Source organism: Uranotaenia lowii, chromosome 3 (genome assembly GCF_029784155.1).
Source record: "Uranotaenia lowii strain MFRU-FL chromosome 3, ASM2978415v1, whole genome shotgun sequence".
NCBI lineage: Eukaryota > Metazoa > Arthropoda > Insecta > Diptera > Culicidae > Uranotaenia > Uranotaenia lowii.
Window position 1 is genome coordinate 67,558,905 of NC_073693.1, and position 6,176 is coordinate 67,565,080.

The following is a 6,176-nucleotide window of genomic DNA, read 5'->3' on the forward strand; positions in this document are numbered from 1 at the left end:
TGCCGTCCGAGATATTTTAATCTAAGTACAAGAACTTTTTTTATTTTTCCAAAATTTCATATTTGGAGCATAGCTCAAAAACGGTTCTACTGAGATTTTTTTGAATTTCATTTTCAAATTCAGCGCCCGATTTTACATTGGAAATGACCTTTAGTTTACTGAGTTCAAAAATGCTGTAAACTAGTGTAATTGTTAATTTTTATTCATCTTCATTAAAATTCTTTTCTTCATTTTCAACTGCAGGGTTGAGAGAAAAATCCTGCTGTAGTATTTTGAATTAAAACAAAAAAATATTTAGTCGCGATGTAAAATGTAAATTGTTAATAACTGAAAAAAATCAATTTTGAATTTTGAAGAATTTTTACAATGGTTGATGGTTTAATTTAATTTGATAGAAAAAAAAATAATATTATTTGAAAAGTGCCAGTGACAGAAGTCAGAGATATGACCATGTAAAAAAAAATCCTCCAGTTATCAAATTAAACGACTTAAAAATTTCATTTATGAAGTTCAAAATTATAACTTCATGTTCAATTGTACTGTAAAGGAAATGTAGGGGATGAGTTATTTCGTAAATAATCAATTAAAACTGAAAAAACAAAAAATTTCAAGTTTTGTTGTTAACATTGAAAGAACAAAGCAAATACAAAGTTAGATAACATTTCACATTAAAATTAAGTTTAAAGTTGCTACTTCGAATCATTTTTCAAACTTTTTAAGATTTATTTAAAATTCATGATCGATTCATAAAACACGATTTTATTTAAAAAAAATAATGAAAAGTATTCACATTTCAATCGCAGGTTTAAAAGTTTAAAATTACAAACTTGAAGTATTTTGTCACTCTTGATTGAAATATTGGGTCCTAGAAAGAACAAAACGTTGAAATTATGTTTTTCTTATTAAAAATTTATATCTAAGGGCTGACGTGTCAAGTATACGAAAATTTAGAATTAAAACACGAAGACAAATTTGTGAAAGCTATTTCTAAAACTAAAAATGCATGACTAGAAAATTTAGCAAGTTAATTAAAGAATTTTAAAATAAAACTGTTCTATAAGTTTCAATAAATTCATTTGAAAATTTATATAAAATATGAAAATGGAAAAAATAAGTGTTATAAAATATTTAAGAAGATTTTTTTAATAAACCCGTTTCGCCATAAGCTTTTAAATAATTTAACTGATGACTCAAGGCAACAGTATTTTGTTGTTTTTGATGATTGATGTGGTAGTTAGCGTCCTGAACTCGAATTTGGTTTATCAAATTTGTTCGAATACTTTTAGTTTTGGTGATAAGGAAGTTTTGAATGTATCAGTTTCAAGTAAAATCAAACATTGATAACTGTTTAACCAACAAACCTATAAATTATTGGAACAAAAATAGTCGGTTACTTTCGATAAGCAGTTGGGCTACTTTTTTTAATCGTTAGTTTTAGACTCGATGGTAATATTTGAAAAATCTGATTTTCTATGGAACTTCAATGAAAATTCAAAACATGGATTTCAATTGGTTATTTCAATATAGGTTGGAAATTAAAGAAGTAATAGTTATTTAACTAATTCAGTAATGTTTGCATTTTTGAATAATTTAACGAACCGCAGTGTACCTAGAATATGAATTAAACATGTTAAAGCTTACTCGCTCCAAGCTTAATTTGATTATGAGCTTACCAGAAGGTCTCATGCCAATTTTCACCAAGATCTGACTCCATGGGAAGGGGTTTCTTGAGTCTCTTTTTTTTCGGGATTTTAAGCATCTTTGGCTTATTCATCCCATATTCTTGAGTCTCAAGCTTGAATAGGATTTAAATGTACTTGACTCGGGAGAATGAAAAAATTGCTGTTTTTTCATGAATATTTTTTTTCTTCACTGGCCGGTTGCTTTTTATGAATCTTTTTCTAACCTTCCAAAGCTGTTCGGGTCAATATGATCCGACACATTTCAAACGTCTTCATCATCCTTCCAATATACTATTGCAATATATTATTGGAGATTATTATGTTCTTCTTATCAAAATCAAGATCAAATCAACGGCAATGAACTTAATTCTAAATTAAGTAATTAGATACAGCGAAGCAAAGCCAAAGCTGGAAGTCCTTTCTAAGTAAGATTTCATTCTACAGGAAGAGTCGAGATAGAAGCCATAGTTTTCATTGGATCCCAACATATTTATACATTGTTTGATAGAGGTATTCTTGGCAATTTCAAAAATGAATAAAACACTAAAATACAACAAAGATTTCAGAAGTTATGAATTTTTCCAAATTAAATTGTGTTTGAAGACTTTTTTTCTTTCAAAACCAGTTTTTTATAGCCTGGTAAAAATATTGACTATATTATCAAATTTTAGTAATTGGAATAAATTACCAGTACAATGAATCACATATCATCGGAATCGGTTAACATTTATGGGCAGTGAAACGCCAACAGCTTGCAGGTAAAATTTATACTAAACAGATATTTTGCGAACAGCTTTGGAAGGTTAAAGCCTAAGCAGAGACAAATATTTACCCGAAAACTACAACACGTTTGGACATAAAACTATAGTGGTTAAATGATTGTATTTTTTCCGCAAATTGTCGTCTAACACGCAATGAGAACATTTCCCCACATTTTTTTGAAATAAAATGGAATAATGTTTTTAAAACAGTCACCTTCTTAGAGTTAAGATAGTTTCCATCCTCTCTCTATTCCAAAGCGAAGCGAACTCACGAGCTTTCATAAAAACATTGTTTGTATCTAAATAATATCATAGCAGCGTTTGGGTCCATTTGTTTGATAAAATTTCAAGTTGTGCCAAATAAAAAAAAAGGAAAAAAAATTCTACTTTCCTACTCTACCCTGAAAAAAAAGGGTCTCAAATTATTCGTACGCAAACAACCTCTCTTATAAAAGATGGTACCTTTTGATTGATAAATTTAGTATCCGGGCACTTTATTTCGGTGATAGTAACGTAGCTTGGATATGCAAAAATTTAGCAGCGTTGTGTTGTGTATAAAAAAGACTATCTTGCCTATTTTTTTTAAGATTTTCAATTTACGTGTATTTGAGATATTTACTTGGAAATTCTTCATTGTCGATTGGAAAACTCATGATTTGTTGCTTTTTATGAAATATTTTTGGCCCAAATGGTTAAGAGGTATAAGAGGCCACGTTAGGATGCTCACGAAGTTCAAACCAAGCATCGGAGTGGAATCTTTGATCTCAACTATGGTAAAAAATCTATGGTTATTGGGGATAACTTAATGCAGACCCCTTAACTATAAAGTAAATCCGTTTCCGGTAGGCAAAAAGTGTTGCTTGTCTAGTAGACACCCAGCAAATAACTTAAAATGAGCAGTTTCATGGATCGCAATCTGTGCAACCGGTTTCTACGCAATGTGACAGATGTGTTCTGATGAGCAAAGAAATTAATGTTAAAAACGTTTTTTAGAGATCAAATTCTTCGAGATGCCTTCTCATGAAATGGTTCCAACCAGATTCCAATTGATTTTTCAAGGTGATTCAAGGTGAATTTTTGTAAAATATCATGACTTTACAGAGGTTTTGCTTCTGTGATAAAAAAAAAATAGATCAATTCATGGCTTAAAAAAAAGTGTGCAAAGATAAAAAAAGAGAATTTATGATAATGTAAGAGTATTTCTTAAAATCAACGGTAAATTTTTTTCTATATATTTTTACAATAAATATCATATAAACACCTTCATTTTATCAATGGAAAGGTTTTCGATCAAATGAGTAGTTTTAAAAATACACACGTTTGTAACTGTCCGGATTCTAAATGATCATAGCCTTTGGAGAACCAATCTTTTCTCTTTTCTATCCACCACTATTTGAAGGAGGGAGGCGTTTCTTATAATCATACCGATTATTTCGTACAAAAAATTCCTTTCATTTAAAATTTGGTTCCATTGGTTAAAAATTCTTGAGCGATACAACAAAATGCCCTCCCCTGTCCTCCCTGCAAGGCAGAAGAGTTTATAACAATTTTAGAAATATATCTTGTACCCAAATATCGTCCCATGCCAAATTCGATTCCATTAGTTGATGAATTCCCAAGCTATGTCAACAAAATTGTATAAGGGCCACTCTCCCTTCCTATACATGTATTGCAAGAAGAGTGGTGTCTCAAATTGTACTGGAAAAATTTCTAGTGCTCTAATACTTTACCATGCGAATTTTCCTATTCTCTTCGTATATTCCCAATAGAAGAATAAAGGGGATGCGAATAACCATATAACCATTTCTCGTATCAAATGCTCTCCCATGCCAAATTTGGTTCCATTTGCTTGATAAATACTCAAGTTATGCAAAAAAATTGAAAGGGGCTCTTTTGCCTTTCCTATCTCCCTACTGAAACAAGGGAGTGGTACCAAATGTCGATAGAAACCTTTTTTGTTTAAAACATCCCTCCATGCCAAAGTTGGTCCTATTTGCTTGAATTGTTCTCGAGATATGCAATCATAATTGTATGGGAGCCTAGCTCCTCCCTTCCTATCTTCCCAATAAAAGACAGATAGACATACAGAAATACATATTCATTTACACAATAAGGTTTTTTACGCGGTTTTTTGTGCATTTTTTTTCTACATGGCTTTTTCTACGCGGTATTCGGGATTTAACGAAGCAGAGGATTCAGGGAGAGTTTTTTGGCAAAACTAAACTATACAGATTAGGACACATTTAGATTGGTAGTAGGCACATTTTCGAAAACAGTAATAGGATAATCGTCAAACAAATTATCATACAAAATGTAACAAATCAAAAGATTTTCAATCTTAAGTTGCATAAATATACAAATAAATATATATCGCGTGTTTTTTACGCGGTTTTCGGAATTTACGCGGTATTTGAGAGAAAATATTCTGAGTCATTTTCTAAAGAAAACAATAAGAATATTTTTGAGACCTGATACCTGAAACCTCATGTCTCATGTGTCAGGTCTCATGTCTCAGGTCTCAGGTCTCAGGTCTCAGGTCTCAGGTCTCAGGTCTCAGGTCTCAGGTCTCAGGTCTCAGGTCTCATGTCTCAGGTCTCAGGTCTCAGGTCTCAGGTCTCAGATCTCCGGTCTCAAGTCTCAGGTCTCAGGTCTCATGTCTCATGTCTCATGTCTCATGTCTCAAGTCTCATGTCTATTGTCTTATGTCTCAGGTCTCAGGTCTATGGTCTTAGGTCTCTTGTTTCAGGTCTCAGGTATCAGGTCTCATGTTCTTGTCTCTTGTCTTATGTCTCAGGTCTCATGTCTTAGGTCTCAGGTCTCAGGTCTCATGTCTCAGGTCTCAGGTCTCAGGTCTCAGGTCTCAGGTCTCATGTCTTAAGTCTCAATGTCTTTATCATGTCATTGTCAATGTCGTCATATCATGTCATTGTCAATGTCGTCATATCATGTCATTCATGTCAAGTCCTCTCTGACCCAGCTTCAAATTTTTTGTTTTCCGCAATTATCACGGTTTTTTTTCGGGAAGTAACGCGGTTTTTTTACGCGGAATTTTATTAACACGGTACACGTAAAAACTGCGGCCCAAGATGCTCCGCTCTCTCCTAGTTTGAATATTTTGGTTAATGTAAATGAACATTTAATATGTTTAGTGAGGTACTTACAAACGAGAATAAAGATAAATCCAAATATGTTTACCTGAAAGAAATTAAAAAGAGATATTTGGTTGAGATATCTTTCACTGAATGTATAAGGTTTTTAATTAAATAAATAATCGTTTGGCAATTTCCTATTGCTAAATCATTGAAAGGTATAAGGCCGATTATTTGAAAAACATGCCTTCGTAGAGTTCTTTAAATGAAGTTTCGTTTGTGGAACCTCTAAACATGATTTTATTCAATTGATCCCATACAAAAGTTTGTTCTTCACGCCTTAATCTATCATTTGGAGGTTGAACCCTCAGATTCCCAGAACATCATGCAATTTTGGGACACCCTAATAGCTATTGTTCTTATGAAATTTGATGGGCTAGGGAGCAGGAACAGGGAACAGCTTTATCCCCGAAACGTTCAAATTCCGGCTTTACGCATTTTCTTCAAATATTAAGATGCAATAATGTTAACAGCATTAAGAACTTAAAACAATTATAAAATTTATTTTCTATGAGTGTGTCAAATAAAAAAACTACCGTTAAAAATATATAGCTGTCATTGTTTTGCTACTAAATTTGGAAATA